The sequence below is a fragment of the Meles meles genome, chromosome 10, assembly GCF_922984935.1.
Source record: "Meles meles chromosome 10, mMelMel3.1 paternal haplotype, whole genome shotgun sequence".
NCBI lineage: Eukaryota > Metazoa > Chordata > Mammalia > Carnivora > Mustelidae > Meles > Meles meles.
This window is the reverse complement of record NC_060075.1, coordinates 11,285,851-11,303,358: the sequence shown is the minus strand read 5'-3', so window position 1 is coordinate 11,303,358 and position 17,508 is coordinate 11,285,851. Positions and strand designations below refer to the sequence as shown.

Below are 17,508 nucleotides of genomic sequence, written 5' to 3'. Positions count from 1 at the left end.
TTCGTTAGTTATCAGAGAAATGCTAATTAAAATCACAGTGGAATACTATTTCATGTGCACCAGACAGGCTAAAAATGAAATTTGATAATACCAAGTTATAACAAGTACGTGGAGTAATAGAAACTCTCATGTCTTGCTACGGGGAGTAAAAACCAGCTCAATACTTTGGAAACAGATTGGAAATAACCTAATAAATTTGCACATATACAAATCTTATAACTTGGTAATTCTATGCCTGAGTGTGCAATTGAGGGAACCAGAGTGAGCCTGTGCATGTGAACCAGAAGCCATGTGTAGGAATGTTAGAGAACATTATTTGTTAATATCCCCTGTAGTAGGCAGCCTTTAAAATGGCCCCCTATAATCCCTGCGTCCAGATATTCATGGTTTTGTGTAAGCCCTTTCTCTTGAGTGTTGTCTGCAACTAGTGATTCACTTCTAATAAACAGAAGATCACGTGTCACTTTTGAGATGAGGTTACAACAAGAATCTGGCCTTCATCTTTATCTCTTCTTCTCTCAGGGAGCCTTTATCCTGGGGGGAAGCAAGCTGCCATGTTTTGACTAGTTTCTAAACAGAAGCCCATCTGGCAAAGAAATGATGTGTCCAACCAAAGCCAGTGAGGCCAAGAGACTTGCCAACAGTTACTTGAGGGAGCTTGGAAGGGGTTCCCTCTCCCCTCAGCCTTGAGAAGATTGTAGTCCCAGCCAATGCTGCTTATAGCCAGTGAGAGATACTGCATCAGACACTCCCCGCCAAGCTCCTCCTGGATTCCTGACCCACAGAAACTGTGAGATAATAGGTTTCTGTTTTAAGCTGCTAAGTGTTGGGGTAATTTGTCACACAGCAACAGATAACTAATACATTTCCCAAACTAGCAACAATCCCTATTTTAAAATTTAAAAAATTTTTTTAGGATTTAAAAAATCCCTATTTTAAAAATAGGGAAAGCAAATGTTTTTGGAATACACACACAAATCACAAAACTATAAAGAAAAGCAAGGAAATGATTAATCCAAAAATCAGCTGTCACCTCTCATGGAAGGGAGAAGGGCTTAAGGAGCTACTGTGGTACTGCAATGTCATTTTGTCAATCTAGGAGATGGTCAGGCATTCTGTTCATTATTCTTTAGACTGTTCTTAGATGTTTTATATACCCCTTTCTAATAAATTTTTAAAAATCAAACCAAAGCAAAAAAGAAAACAAGATATTGAAATGAAGTCGGTGGACAAATAAATAATTTGGAGTATGAAAGGATGGGTGGATGGATGGATGGATGCATGATGGCTGGCTGACTAGCTGGATGGTTTGCTAGACAGGTCATTCGGTCCTTTATGTCTAATTGAACTTGCACTTCTTTCAAGAAGTTTCATTATTATCTGATTCATAAGTCTTTTTCTTCTATACTTAAAGCCTTCTCCTTTCATTGCAGGTTTACCCAACTCATTGGCCAGCTCCTGCGGTTTACCTGGGAACTGTATAATCCAGTACCTACAGCTTCAGGCCAAACACATTCCAGACTAAATGTTCTGCAGGCTTCATTGCACCTACTCTCACCACCACCACCACCGCCCCTCCCGCACCCCGCACCTCCCTCACCCAGCGCAGACACACTCAGAGCCTTTGGGCACCTAGAGCCCTGGAGCACGTCAGGACTTTGACCTTTCGAGGGTCAAAGTTGGGGGGTGGGGGGCGGTGGGAGTGGTCCTGCAGAGACCAGCAACACCCAGATAATTTAAGAGCAAGGGCCCAGGAGATGGGAACATTACCTCCAGGGTTCCTTTTAGCTCGAATCTCAATAGCCCCCTGCAGAGCACACGCACAAAAAAAGCACAAGAAAATGGGGAGGGGAAAGGTCATAGCCTCCTGACGAGCACGGGTGACAAACAGGGCAGCAAGAAGAAAATAGAGACCGAGTTGCAGGGAGACAGCAGAGAAGCATCCGAGAGGTAAACAGCAAGAAATTCTGTTAAACACGTCCGCCACCCTCCCCTTGGGGACAAACGGAGGCCCCGTACCAGTCCCCATTCTTCTCTACCCCACAGCACACACGGTCTCCTCGGGCATTCCCTCTGTCTCCGGGTCTCCTCCATCCCACCCCACCCCCGGGTCGCAGCGCTCCGGGCGGTGGCCTCTGTCGATCCCAGGCCTCTTTGGGTCCAGAATCCATCGCTGACTCCCACTTACCGTTTGCCTGACTTTCTCGGCAGCGCGGGTTCGGGGCGGAGAGGACTGGCTCGTTAGGGCAGTGGCAGTTCCCTGAGGGAAGGAGCTTCTCAGGTGAGAAGGGAGTGGGCGGCGGACGAGGCTGGGGACGTGGAAAGTCTCAGGCAGACAGCCGGGGAGAGGGGGCGTCCCAGGAGCTGATTGGTGGCTGTAGCGCTGGGGCGGAGCCTGGCCCTCAGGCCCGGGACTGTAGAAGTCTCGCTTTGTATCCATTTCTGCGGGGAGATGCGGCCCTAGATCCGGAATGGGGACCCCCAGCACCAGTCCAGGGAGTGCGGCAGGGCAGTTTGTTGAGAAATAAATCTGAGACAATTTATGAACAAGTGAGCAATTGATGTAATATATTTTTGTAAATGATAATAACGCGATTATTTTTAAAGACGAGTTAAATCTACTACGGGTCCTAGATATTTTTAATTAAAAGCGTCAAGTTGCATTAGAATGGAGCATATGATTACATTCTTTTAAGAAAACCATCTTACATTGCTTACACACCGGGCAGAGCTAAGAGGGAAGGAGTTGACTCTTGATACTTACCTTCATAACCACTGAGTTAGGGCGTCTGGGTGGCTCAGTCCTTAAGTGTCTGCCTTTGGGTTGGGTCATGATCTCAGGGTCCTGGGATCCAGCCAGGTATCAGGCTCCCCGCTTAGTGGGTGGTCTGCTTCTCTCTCTGCTGCTCCCCCTGCATGTGCTATTCTGTCAAATAAGTAAATAAAATCTTTTTTTTTTAAAGCCACTGAATTGGGGCACCTGTGTGGCTCAGTGGCTTACAGCCTCTGCCTTTGGCTCAGGTCATTATCTCAGGGTCTTGGGATTGAGCCTCGCAGGGAGCCTGCTTTCTTTTCTCTCTCTCTCTCTCTCTCTCTCTCTCTCTCTCTCTGCTTGCCTCTCTGCCTGCTTGTGATCTCTGCCTGTCAAATAAATAAAATCTTTTAAAAAGCCACGGAATTATTTTAAAATAGCACATGTATTGTTTTGTAAGTTAAAAAAGAAAGAGGAAGTTGTTAAAAATTTTGCTTGTCAACGAATAGGTGACAGACACCGGGCATGAGAGAAAGCAAGCTGTGGCTGTTACAAACCTAGACTCTGAAGCGCCTGGCAGGGCTCTTCCTCACTCCGCGGAGCTTTCCTTTCCTGTGGCTGCAGTAACAAATGACCACAAATTTAGTGACTTGAAAGAATACATTTATTATCATACACTGCTGTAGCTCAGAAGCCGACCGGCTGCGATGAAGGTGTAGACAGGACTGTGTTCCTTCTGGAGGACCTGGGGGGAGAAATCATTCCCTTGACTTTTTCAGCTCCTGGAGGCTGCCCAAATTCTTCGGTTTTGGGGTTCCATCTTCAAAGCTCCACTAAGCGGGGAGCCTGATACCTGGCTGGATCCCAGGACCCAGGACCTTGCTTCTCTTTCACTTACTTCTGAGCGACTTTGACCTGTTAGCTCCCTTTCCGCCCTGGATCCCACAGACCACCCTCAGTTCTGAATCTCACTTCCATTTTTATGCTTATTTCTCTTTCTGTTCATCTTCTCTTCTGCATTTGTTCATCTAAAGAAGATAATTCCTTCTTTGCAGGTAGGAAGTGTAGTGGATAGAGCACCTTGTCAACAGAACACTTGGTCGTGCTCTCTTACTACCACTTAAAGCTCTGCTGCTTTTTGGGGTTGTGGAAACACACAGGATACCCCGTGTGTGATACTGGCGTTCTTGACTCTGAGGCCTGTCAGTCCGAGTACCCCTCCTCTCTGCCTTTCTTCTCCCGCTCCTCACCCAGGCCTGACTTTCCTTCCAGGGCCAGAGCCAGTCCTCAAAGAGCTTGTGGGTGACGTCAGAGAAGGAGGGGCGAGGAGAGGGGGATATGGTGTAGGGAGGCAGCTGTGAGAGGAGAGAAGCTGAGCAAAACAGCTGGGCGCCACCATTGGCAGGGAATTTGCTGGCCAAGGTAGGTGATGTCTGCCTGTATAGGTGGACGAGGTTTGCAGGCTGCTGCTGCCCTGTCTCCCCCCAGACACACACACACACACACACACACACACACACACACACACACACACGCACACACACACGCGCGCGCAGGGAGCAAAGCCTAGAAATGTCAAGGTCATGCACCTTCACCTGTGCTAACTCCTTCTTCTGTCTGCATTCAGTATTCCCTTTTAAGAATGTAGGAGATTGGACAAGATGCTTTAGCTCCCAAACTCTGTGACCAATTGCACAGCAAAAAAAAAATCAACCAAACAAACAAAAAACAAAACAAACAAACAAAACAAAAACAAACAACAATAACAAAAAAAACAACTAAAAATGGTGGGTTTTGTGAGTGTCAGGGGAGGGAGTGGGGGAGGGCAGGCATGTGTGCTGCTAACTCTGAATTTCTGAGAGGAGGAGGAATATTGCAAGAGAGAAATGCAGCTGCCTTGGCAGAATGAGAAAGAGAGAAAGCTTAAGGCCAAGGCACCTTGGGTCTTTTAGGAACACCCAGTCTGCCTCCATAGAAGCCTCCAGACACCCCGGATGCTGCCTCTGTCTTTCACCCTTGGGGGACTTCCTAGTCAGAAACTACCCCTCTGTGTCCAGGAAGCCAGTTGCTCATTTCTAGAAACCTCTGAGAACTGAACCCCACGTCTGCCCTCCAACTGTGGCCAGGCCTGGTGCAGCAGTTCTGAGGGAGGCTAGGTTTCCACAGGGAGGCAAGAAGAGGACAGGTAGCTTGCAGATTTCCAGGGAGAAGGGGACAGTGGTTGTACCCATGAACAGAAAGGCTGACCCTCTCCTGAGTCAGAGAATTCTTCCTTCCTTTGAACTGATCCTCCTGTCCTTTTTCCAGAATCTTGAGCCTGTTGGCCTCTGGACTGGAATTCCACCATGCACTCTCCTGTCTGCAGCTGGCTGATTGCAGAGCTCCAAACTCCCTGGCCTCCTCCATCGCCTGAGCCAACTCTTGCAATAAATCAATGTCCTCTACCGATCTGTAGCCCCTCACTGGGGCTTTTCTTTATTTACCAGGCAGGCCTTGCTCCTTGTGTGTTTTCCTCAGCTTTTTTTTCTCTCCTCACCACCCCTAAAAGCATATGTTGCATAACAAAGGGACTTCTAGTGTGAGAGGGGGGCGTTTAAGAACACTCAAAGTAATTCTTCACTGCAGTCTGTGATAAAAGCCTCGAGAAAAATAAATCAGCTACTGGAGGGCCTTTATGGTTGATTCCATCTCTCCCCATTTTCTCCCCATGTCCTCATATGTCCCTCCCTGTGGGCTTTAACAGGGACTAAAATCAATTTTTTAAATGGAATTATTACAAACACAAGTGCAAACAAAAACATGTTTAAAGCTTATGCTTGGAACATTTTGTGTTTAGAAATCAAGTGTAGGAACTTCATTGAGAAATAAATATAATCAAAATAGGAACAGTGGGAGAATGGGGGAAAACTGATGGAAGACTGGTAAAGCAGGAGATTTTTTTAAAGAACATTTAAGTGCTGTCTTCTGTTTTAAGGACAATGACTTCCTTATTTTTGTGAAAATAATACAGTGCATTAATAGATGGGAATACAAGAAAAAAGGAAGGATTAAAGTGTATATGCTATTTTTATTTTTATTTTTTAAAGTTTTACTTATTTAAATAATCTCTATACCCAACATGGGGCTCGAACTCATGACCCAAGATAAAGAGTGGCACACTCCACTGATTGGGCCAGCCAGGCACCTCTGCCCATACTATTTTTAATTTAAAAAGTCACTTTGGGCTGCTGTAGTAAAAATATCATAGGTGGGTGGCTTGAAGAACCAATATGTCTTTTCTCACAATTTTCTAGAGGCTAGGAAGTGCAAGAGCACTTTCTCACATAGCAGAAAGAGAGAGCATGGATTTCATCTTCCCCTTTCAAGGGCACCCTTATGACCTATTACCTCCCCTTGGCTCTCTCTGCTAATATTACCAACATCAGGTTGGGTTAGAATTTCAACATATGAATTCTAGAGGGCCACAAACATTCAGTTCACCACAACAGTGTCACTTTTTTCCTTTTTTTTTTAAGATTTTATTTGTTTGAGAGAGAGAGCGCACAAGTTGAGGGCGGGGGGAGGGGGGGGGGAGACAGCAGAGGGAGGGGGAGAAGCAGATTCCCCAGGCTTGGTTCCAGGGCCCTGAGATCATGACCTGAGCTGAAGTCAGAGGCTTAACCTACTGAGCCACCCAGGCATCCTAACCATGTAACTTTTAAGTTAATGTGGATTCAACTGAGAAACCAAAGTATTGCTCAGTCAAACGCTCTCCACAACATGAATATCTGAGATATCGCAAAGTGTTCTGAGTTTTCTGCATTTGGTTGGATGTATTCTCTTCTTGGGTTGCAGCACTTTTGAACCCCAGGAAGCTGCTAGTGCTACAACTTTCTTTGGTGTCTCCGCAGACTAAGTTGGAGGTAGAGAGACATTTCTACCTTGAAGGATTTTACTCTTTTTCCAGGTCTACCCACCTCATCTGTCCATTATTTCAGGATTGGCCAATAACAGCAAGAATTCTTAGCATTTTATCAACTCACCTTCCCTTAGTACAGTTTCTCAGGCTGTGAAGGAGCCTTAGGCAGAACTAGTGGGGGATGGTATTTAAACATCCTTCCAAGATGAAGAATCTTATTTTTTTTTGCAGAGGATTTGGAGCCAAGCATCCTGGCTTCAAATACCCATTCTTACATAAGACAGGGTTTGAAGAAAGCTTAGTACGTAGAAGGTCTCAGTAAATGCCATGCATTTATTAAATTATATTCAGGGTTTGGTTTTATGGAATGATGTCATACCCCCATTCCCTCTTTGCTTTATACTAAGAAGTATATTTTTTGTGCTCTTACAACTTTCTTTTTTAATTTAAATTCAATTAATTAACATAAAATGTATAGTTTCAGAGGTAGAGTTCAGTGACTCATCAGTTGCACATAACACCCAGTGCTCATACATCACATGCCCTCCTTAATGCCCATCATCCTGTTACCCCATCACCCACCCACCTCCCCTCCAGCAACCTCAGCTTGTCCCCTACAGTTAAGAGTCTCTTGGCTTTTCTCCCTCTCTGATTTATCTTACTTTATTTTTCCCTTCCTTTACCTATGATCCTCTGTTTTGTTTCTTAAATTCTACATATGAGTGAAATCATATAATAATTATCTTTCTCTGATTGAATTATGTTGCTTAGCATAATACCCTTTAGTTCCATCCACATCATTGCAAATGTTAAGATTACATTTTTGATGTCTGAGTAATATTCCATTGTATATATATATACCACATCTTCTTTATCTATTCATCTGTTGATGAAAATCTGGGCTATTTCCATAGTTTGGCTATTGTGGACATTGCTGCTATAAAGATTGGGGTGTAGTGCTCCTTCAGGTCATTATGTTTGTATCCTTTGGGTAAATACCTAGCAGTGAAATTGCTGGGTGATAGGGTAGCTCTATTTTTTTTTTTTTAATTTTTTTTAAGGATTATTTATTTATTTATTTATTTATTTATTTGACAGATGGAGGTCATAAGTAGGCAGAGAGGCAGGCAGAGACAGAGAGAGGGAAGCAGGCTCCCTGCTGAGCAGAGAGCCCAATGCGGGGCTCAATCCCAGGACCCTGAGATCATGACCTGAGCCGAAGGCAGAGGCTTTAACCCACTGAGCCACCCAGGCGCCCCAGGGTAGCTCTATTTTTAACTTTTAGAGGAACTTCCATGCTGTTTTCCAGAGTGGCTGCACCAGTTTGCATTCCCACCAGCAGTGTAGGACAGTTCCCCTTTTTCAGCATCCTCAAAAACATCTGTTGTTTCCTGAGTTACTAATTTTAGCCGTTCTGACTGATGTGAAATGGTATCTCATTATGGTTTTGATTGCTCTTACAATTTTCTTTAAACTAATTTCACTAGATATTGATGAAAGGGAATTTTGTGATCTGGCCTCCTTTTGCCATTTTTATAGGGAAATTCCTGTTTCTGTCTTCTAACAGAAGCCAGCATTTATGCTAACCAGCATGTTCCTGGAAGGATTTCACCTGTTTTCCTTTATAGAATTATCAAATTTTCAGCTTTTACATTTAACTTAAAAAAATTCATAGGGCTTTTTTCTCCTGGTCACTGAAATACATAGCCTCCACACCCTAAATCTGTGGCCTCTCTCCCTTTGTCTGTCTCTTTAATCCCATTTAGGAAATTGAAATAGGGTGGTGTGGAGAAAGAAAAGCAAAATATGCTATCATCCTTCTAAATGAAGAAAAATAAGCTATTTTAAGGGATCCAGAAACAAGTCTTGACAGATCTGACACAGGCCCAGACGCTCTTAGGGGGCACTTGTAGACCCTCCTTGGCTTACATGGTGTTCCCTAGCGATGACAGTAACAGAGCCTCCAAAGCCACCCATTTCCTTCAGCTAGCCTCCTGCTGGGCCTGCATTCCCTCAGATCCAGGGCCTGGATTTCAAGTGTATAACCCCTAGGCAAGTCAGATTCAGGCTGGCCATTTGTGGAGGAAGCTCCCATATCCTGAAGACTCTAGGAGATGGTCGCAACAGAGCCAGGGGCAGCAGAAGCCTCCCAACCCCTCCACCCCTCCTCAGCCTGGCAGATGTTCTGTCCTCATCCCTTTTCTTCCAGGGCCTAGATGCTAGGCTGGAAGCCTCAGAGAGGCTGGAAGCTGACCTAGGTTCACGCATTCTGAAAGGCAATAGACTCCAACAGATCCTTGGGTATGAGGAAACATCTTTGCTCAACCCAATCACACCCCTTGGGCTATCTGCCAGTTCTGCCCCTAACCCACTCCAGGCTTCTTTCTGACCTGGAAGCCCTGAGGAGGTCTAGCCGATGGCCAGCAGATGCTCATGGTGATCTCTTTCTACCTGGAAGGTACTGGGGCCTGTCCTCAACCTCTGCTCCCGCCAAAGAGTAAACGAAAAAAACCACAGCCCCTATGTTTTATTTGCTTGTAGGTAGAAAAATAAAATCCCCACAAAGTTGGATACCCATTGGATTACTGGAAAATATTCTCAAGAAATGGACTGGTGTATTTTCATCGGCAAGTGCAGCAGGGCTGAAAAAGTCAGACACAAAGCCAGGTATGTAACCACTGTGATTATGTGAGGTTTTGACATTAAAACTGATATAAATCCTATTTATAGTCGATGTATTTTGTTCACCTAAAATATCTTTTTTTTTTTTTTAATTACATTTCCTAACTGATCATACTGGTCTGAAGAAATGCTACTGAAATTTTTTTTTTAAGATTTTATTTATTTATTGGGAGAGACAGACACCGAGAGAGCACAAACAGTGGTGAGGGGCAGAAGGAGAGGGAGAAGCAGACTTCCTGCTCAGCAGGGAGCCCAACTATGGGGGATTCCAGGACCCCAGGATTATGACCTGAGTTGAAGGCAGACGCTTCATTCACTGAGCCACCCAGATGCCTCTCTACTGATCTTTTCTTTAAAGAAACTATTAAGTGGGATATTGGCTGTTGATTTAAAATGGAGAGATAATACTTTTCATGTTAAAGAAATATATTTTTATTTCTAGTGTATCAAAATAGACTAATAAGACTAATAAGAAATGATTAGTCTTTCTCTGGGATTATGAGTTATGTGTTGGATTGGGTAACATGAAGGCTGTTCTCTTGTTGTACATTACCCTACAATGTTTGAATACCATCAGGTCATAGAACTGAGCTAATGGCATTGGTTAACTGTGACTGCTAAACTGTTGGAAAAATAGTTTCAAGAAGCTGAAGTAGGGGGGCACCTGGGTGGCTCAGTGGGTTAAAGCCTCTGCCTTCGGCTCGGGTCATGGTCTCAGGGTCCTGGGATTGAGCCCCACATCAGGCTCTCTGCTCTGCAGGGAGCCTGCTTCCTCCTCTCTCTCTGCCTGCCCCTCTGCCTACTTGCGATCTCTGTCTGTCAAATAAATAAATAAAATCTTAAAAAAAAAAAAAGATGAAGTAGACTCTGTGAAAGTGATAACGGTACTTAAAATGTGTTCATATCTAAAAATTAAGTCTATAATTTAAAACTGATGGTTCAATTGCAGAGTCAGAGTCAGGATTATTCTGAGTTATGAAAGATGCCAGGGAATGATAGCTCATAGCTTGGTGGGCGATGTGTGCTGATGAGGATTGTTCGATGTCAATTAACATATTTTGGAGGAAAACATTAGATCAATGGATAATATGACAAATCCAAACAGAATGGAATTTGCTGGTTTCATTTTGAGAATTCTGGGCTTTGGGTCTCTGATGGGCAACAGACAAGCAATCACATCCCCCTGGGGTTACATTCACATCTTTCTACCAAGTCCAGAAAACCAAGGGTGTTTATAAGGTACAGAAAGGCAGGGCAGAAGTAAGGAGTTTAAACTATGAAAAAAAAAAACATTAGAGAGACAAAGGACACTTAATGGCAGGCAGAATCTAAAGGTGATGCCTGATGCATTACTAGGTATTGATCTTAGGGTCTGTGGAAGGGTAGAGAGGGCTGAGTGAATGCATGCCAGATTTCTGACTGTCTGTCAGGGGATGAGATGACAAAAAGTTTTCTGTAAGGTAATAATCGAGACCCTGAAAATATGGCCTGGTTCAGGCAAGCACAGAGTCCAGCTTGACTCATAATTCTGCTTGCAAAACCAGCCTGAGAGCTGCCTGGAATTCTTTTTGCTGATGTGTAATGGAAGAAGCAGAAGAGGAAAGCAGAGCCAGGGAGAATTATGAGACTCAGGATGGAACAGCTGAGACTGCATCTTGGACCCTGGCTCACGTCTTGGAGGATGATGAACAAGCTGGCAGGTTGAACAGGTGGCTCTACTCTTTTGAGGACAGAGAGCCCTGAGAGGCAGCAAAACCCATGTTGCCCCAGGGAGGATGAGGTAGAAAGGACACCTCAGTTTTTGTTATTGATGAAAACCCAATGGTCAGGAGATCACAAACTTTACTCTCCTGGAGGGACTTCACTTCATGTTGAAGTTAAACAAAATGTCTTAATAGCCAACTGGATGATTTCGGTAGAAAGATGTTGGACATTTGAGTCAGAGTCTTGCCTGACTGATTATTGATCCCACAGTCCTCCTGACTTTTGGAGATCCATGATCCACAGGAAGGACTTGGCAGTGCCCACTCCAAAGAATCACACCTGTTATATTTGCCATTGTTTTAGTCTTTCCTTCATGTTATGACCTTGACACTTTTGACAACTATAGCCAGTTACTTTCTATATCCTCAATTTGAATTTCTCTGCTATTTCCTCATCTTGAGTTTCAGGTTATGCATTTTGGCCAGAGTATCACAGAAGCAACAGGGAATTCTTCATCCTATCAGATGTCACATGATTTCAACCTCTCCCATTACAAATGTGTTTATGCCCATTCCTTGATTAAGGTGATGTCTGCCAAGCAATTTCTTTAGCAAAAATCTCTCATTTAGCTCCCCTGTAATACAGTCTTCCAATGCCATTTTAATTCAGTGCACCCATCTTATAACCCCATAAATTCGCTTTTTACAAAATGTGGTAGCAGTGGTATACCTCAGGCTACTTGCCTGGCTTTATTCATATCAACATAGTTCTCGTATCATGTTAGCCTTTTTTATTTGATTATTTAGAAGATTTCTGTTAGCTTTTTTTGATGGGAGGGTAAGGAGAAGGTGGGATGACAAAAGTGGATAGGAGAGGAAGGGCTGTTCCTGCATCTGCTGTTATGAATCAAGCTCGGACCCAGGGTCATGAATCAAGCTTGCACCCAAGCCTGGGTGCCAAGTGTGTAAGTGCTGGCTGGTGGGTCACTCTTGCCTGTCCCGTCAGCACGTGGAACTGGTGAGCGAGTATGCTGCGCTCCAGGGTTGTGCAATGGAAAAACATATGGAGGCAGAGAACCTGGAGAGTTGGGCCTGAGCTCTGTCATTAATTTGTTGCGTGACGCTGAGCAATCCTCATTCTTCCCTGGAGCTCAGTTTTCATGTCGTGGAAATGAACAGAGACAATTTCTTTCAACACAGCTAAAGAAAAAAGGAATATGTCAGGATGATGATATTCTGAGATGAGAAATAAGGTATGAGCGTAACACAAGTGAAGTAAAATAGAAACAGATAATCCTCAAGGAAACTTTGGCCCCTTTGGGTTCAAAGAGAGTCTTTACCTTGTAGACATACCTTCCTATGCATCACAAGTTCACAAAGATCCACCATTGTAACCACGTGCACTGTTTCTAACTGCGCCCCCCTCCCTGCCACCCTGCCCAAGGAAAGGTCCTCCTGCCCTCTCATCCTCTATGCCTGGTAAACTGATCTTGCATATTCCAGAAACTCTGAAAGGTAAAAATTCCCTCATCTACACCACGTACAATTTCAGTTCAGAACATGCTTAGAAGTAGGGTCACACTCAGAGAAATGCTAAGGACAGATAAATAGCCTAGAGTTTTTAAAGTAGGAAAAGAGAGTGAAAAGGAGAATTATTGTCCATGGAAGCCCCCATTCTTCCTTCTGGGCTTCACTGGAGGCCTGAGGGGTTGGAGCTTTGCAGTGGAGATGCTCCTGACTCAGTAAGATTTATTGACGTGGCTTGTGGAGCTCCTAGGCTCAGGAATTCACAGAGCTGGGCGAAAAGAAATTACAAAACCACTTACAAATATTTTAGTCTCGTTAAAATGTGACTTTTTTCCCTTTTCAAGGATCACATTCTTTCCTAGCTGTTGGTTTTGACACACCTTTCTCACTGAAGTGCTATCAGAGACATTTTGCACAATTAGAGGTTGCTAGTTTCAAAAGGCTTCTGAAAATTATTACCAGGGAGCTATCCAGTAAAGAAGCAAAAAGAAGGAAGGAGGTTGTTTTGCATTAAAATAAAGAATTACAAATTTAAAAGGTGAGCTGCCTTCTAGGAATGGAAAGAATGAGTCATGGGCATGGCTTTCCAGTGGCATTAGAAGCCCTGTGCCCTTACATGCTCAAACTTCTCTTTCTGTTTCAGGTGGGAGGGGCAAGGAGAAAATATTTCCTTTAGGCAAACTACCTAAAAGCCATGAACCCAATCTGTTCTTTCATTGAGCTTCCAATGCCAAACAATACAAATTGACTACTCTGTTGCCAGAAGACACAAGCAGTTTAGAAAGGCTGGTTGGAGAAACCATTGTTTTCTAAAGCCCAAAATAGCTTTGTTAGCCATCCATGTGGTTCACTCTGTTCCAGGGACACATTCTCACCTTTAGGCAAACTGGGGGTTGAGCTTAGGAGTCTGGGAGTGAGGCAGGGTTGAGGTCTTTACATTTCAAAGATTATTTGAAACCTCTTTCTTTCTGTGCCAGGAGACTCGAAGAATATGTAAAGGAGGACAAAACAAAACAAACAAACAAAATGAAACCCTAAGTTAAATTATTTTTCCATTAGGAACTTAAATACCTAGATAGAGAGATAAAAATAAATCTGCCATCATAACAAGGTCCAAAGAAAGCTACTCTTAGCATTATTAAATATTTTCTTCCTTTTTCGCCCCCTGATTTAAAAAAAAAAACAGCTGCATGCTGTGCTGAATTCATTAATCAAATCAACAACTTGAAAAAGTTTTTAGTTTGAAATAATTATAGATTCACAAGAAGTTGTAAAAAAAAAATGTACAGGAAGTCTTGTGTACCCTTCACCTAGTTTTTCTCAGATTTCACGTTTTATATGCACTCCTGTGTGTGTGTGTGTCTGTGTGTACAGCTCTATGCCATTGCACCACACATGTAGACTTGTGTATCTTGATTGTGATCAAGATACAGAACTCCACCACAAAGCTTCCCTCATCCTACCCTTTTATAACTACCTGCACCCTAACAACATATTATGATTTTGTGCACTTTCTATATGCCAGGCCCTGTTTTGGGCACCCAGAATGCAATGTTGAACAAATACAGATCCCTGCTTTATTGAGAAGAGAGAGAAAATTAACAGTTCTTAAAAATAAACATATATGTTAGGTGATGAGTGAAAAAGTGAGACCCAAAAGACTAGACACTGGAGATTTCATTTTAATGAACTGCAAGAACAGGAAGGCTAGTATCTGTTGTGATAAAGACCAGAAAGAGGTTGCCCCTGAGGGAGTATATTGGCTACAAAGGAGCACAAGGTACAAAAGGAGTTTCTAGAAATGTTTTATATCTTATTCGGGAGCAGATTATGTGGGTATATATGTCAAGACTCACAGCACTGAACATTCAGACCTATATATTTTATTCTATAAAAGTCATACCTCATTTTAATTTTTTAATTTATTTTTATTTTTTGCTAACATACAATGTATTATTAGCCCCAGGGGTACAGGTATGTGAATCGTCAGGCTTACACACTTCAAAGCATTCACCATAGCACATACCCTCCCTAATGTCCTTAACCCAACCACCCTGTCCCTACCCTCCTTCCCCCGGCAACCCTCAGTGTCTTTTGTGAGATTAAGAGTCTCTTATGGTTTGTCTCCCTCCCGATCCCATCTTGTTTCATTTTTTTCCTTCCCTTCCCACCAAGCCTTCAATATTGCCTCTCAAATTCCTCATATCAGGGAGATCATATGATATTGTCTTTCTCTGATTGACTTATTTCGCTCAGCATAATACCCTCTAGTTCCATCCACATCATTGCAAATGGCAAGATTTCATTTCTTTTGATGGCTGCATAGTATTCCATTGTATATATATATATATATATATATATATATATATATATATATATACCACTTCGTCTTTATCTATTCATCTGTTGATGGACATCTAGGTTCTTTCCATAGTTTGGCTATTGTAGACATGCTGCTGCTATAAACATTCGGGTGCACGTGCCCCTTCGGATCACTACACTTGTATCTTTAAGTTAAATACCCAGTAGTGTGATTGCTGGGTCATGGGGTAGCTCTATTTTCAACTTTTTGAGGAATCTCCATGCTGTTTTCCAGAGTGGCTGCACCAGCTTGCATTCCCACCAACACTATAGGAGGGTACCCCTGTCTCCACATCCTTGCCAGCATCTTGACTGGTTAATTTTAGGCATTCTGACTGGTGTGAGGTGGTATCTCATTGTGGTTTTGATTTGTATTTCCCTGATGCTGAGTGATGTGGAGCACTTTTTCATGTATCTGTTGGCCATCTGGATGTCATCTTTGCAGAAATGTCTGTCCATGTCCTCTGCCCATTTCTTGATTGGATTATCTGTTCTTTGGGTGTTGAGTTTGATAATCTTATAGATTTTGGATACTAGCCCTTTATCCAATATATCGTTTGCAAATATTCTCTCCCATTCTGTCAATTGTCTTTTGGGTTTGTAGACTGTGTAAAAGTTTTGTTTGCTGTGTAAAAGTTTTGGATCTTGAAGAAGTACCAATAGTTCATTTTGCCCTTGCTTCCCTTGCCTTTGGCGATGTTTCTAGGAAGAAGTTGCTGTGGCTGAGGTCAAAGAGGTTGCTGCCTGTGTTCTCCTCAAGGATTTTGATGGATTCCTGTCTCACATTGAGGTCTTTCATCCATTTGGAGTCTATTTTCATGTGTGGTGTAAGGAAATGGTCCAGTTTCATTCTTCTGCAAGGGGCTGTCCAACTTTCCCAACACCATTTGTTTTAGAGACTATCTTTTTTCCATTGGATATTGTTCCTTGCTTTGTCCAAGATTAGTTAACTGTAGAGTTGAGGGTCTATTTCTGGGCTCTCTATTCTGTTCCATTGATCTATGCATCTGTTTTTATGCCAGTATCATACTGTATTGATGATGACAGCTTTGTAATAGAGCTTGAAGTCTGGAATTGTGATGCCACCAACTTTGGCTTTCCTTTTCAATATTCCTCTGGCTATTCAGGGTCTTTTCTGGTTCCATATAAATTTTAGGATTATTTGTTCCATTTCTTTGAAGAAAATGGATGGTATTTTGATAGGGATAGCATTAAATGTGTAGATTGCTTTAGGTAGCATAGACATTTTCACAATATTTGTTCTTCCAATCCACGAGCATGGAACATTTTTCTATTTCTTTGTGTCCTCCTCAATTTCTTTCATGAGTACTTTATCGCTTTCTGAGTACAGATTCTTTGCCTCTTTGGTTAGGTTTATTCCTAGGTATCTTATGGTTTTGGATGCAATTGTAAATGGGATTGGTCCCTTAATTTCTCTTTCTTCTGTCTGTTGGTGTAAAGAAATGCAACTGATTTCTATGCATTGATTTTATATCCTGACACTTTACTGAATTCCTATACAAGTTCTAGCAGATTTGGAGTGGAATCTTTTGGGTTTTCCACATAAAGTATCATATCATCTGCAAAGAGTGAGAGTTTGACTTCTTCTTTGCTGATTCAGATGCCTTTCATTTCTTTTTGTTGTCTGATTGCTGAGGCTAGGACTTCTAGTACTATGTTGAATAACAGTGGTGATAGCGGACATCACTGCCGTGTTCTTGACCTTAGTAGAAAAGCTCTCAGTTTTTCCTCCATTGAGAATGATATTTGCTGTGGGTTTTTCATGGATGACTTTGATGATATTGAGGTGTGTACCCTCTATCCCTACACTTTAAAGAGTTTTGATCAAGAAAGGATGCTGTACTTTGTCAAATGCTTTCCAGCATCTATTGAGAGTATCATATGGTTCTTGTTCTTTCTTTTATTAATGTATTGTAGCACATTGATTGATTTGTGGATGTTGAACCAACCTTGCAGCCCTGGAATAAATCCCACTTGGTCGTGGCGAGTAATCCTTTTAATGTACTGTTGGATCCTATTGGCTAGTATTTTGGTGAGAATTTTCACATCTGTGTTCATCAAGGATATTTATCTGTAATTCTTTTTTGATGGGGTCTTTGTCTGGTTTTGGGATCAAGGTAATGCTGGCCTCATAAAACTAGTTTGGAAGTTTTCCTTCTATTTCTATTTTTTGGAACAGTTTCAGGAGAATAGGAATTAATTCTTCTTTAAATGCTTGGTAGAATTCCCCTGGGAAGCCATCTGGCCCTGGGCTCTTGTTTGTTGGGATATTTTTAGTGACTACTTCAATCTCCTCTTGGTTATGCATCCGTTCCGGTTTTCTATTTCTTCCTGGTTCAGTTTTGGTAAGTTTATACATCTCTAGGAATGTCTGTTTCTTCCAGATTGTCAAATTTGCTGGCATGTAGTTGTTCCTAATATGTTCTTATAATTGTATTTCTTTGGTGTTGGTTGTGATCTCTCCTGTTTCATTCATGATTTTATTTATTTGGGTCCTTTCTCTTTACTTTTTAAGAAGTCTGGCCAGGAGGTTATCAATCTTATTAATCCTTTCAAAGAACCAG

At 42.6% G+C, this 17,508-nt stretch overlaps 1 protein-coding gene across 2 annotated transcripts in view; it reads right to left on the bottom strand.

Moving 5' to 3' along the window:
* Positions 1 to 2,325, bottom strand: part of TCAF1 (TRPM8 channel associated factor 1) — a 49,606-nt gene extending 47,281 nt beyond the window's left edge. For both annotated transcript variants that reach the window (XM_046021005.1, XM_046021002.1), the window contains exon 1: positions 2,189 to 2,325. The gene's annotated coding sequence lies outside the window, so the exon portion shown is untranslated. The remainder of the gene's footprint in view (positions 1 to 2,188) is intronic.
* Between the last annotated feature and the right edge of the window lie 15,183 nt (positions 2,326 to 17,508).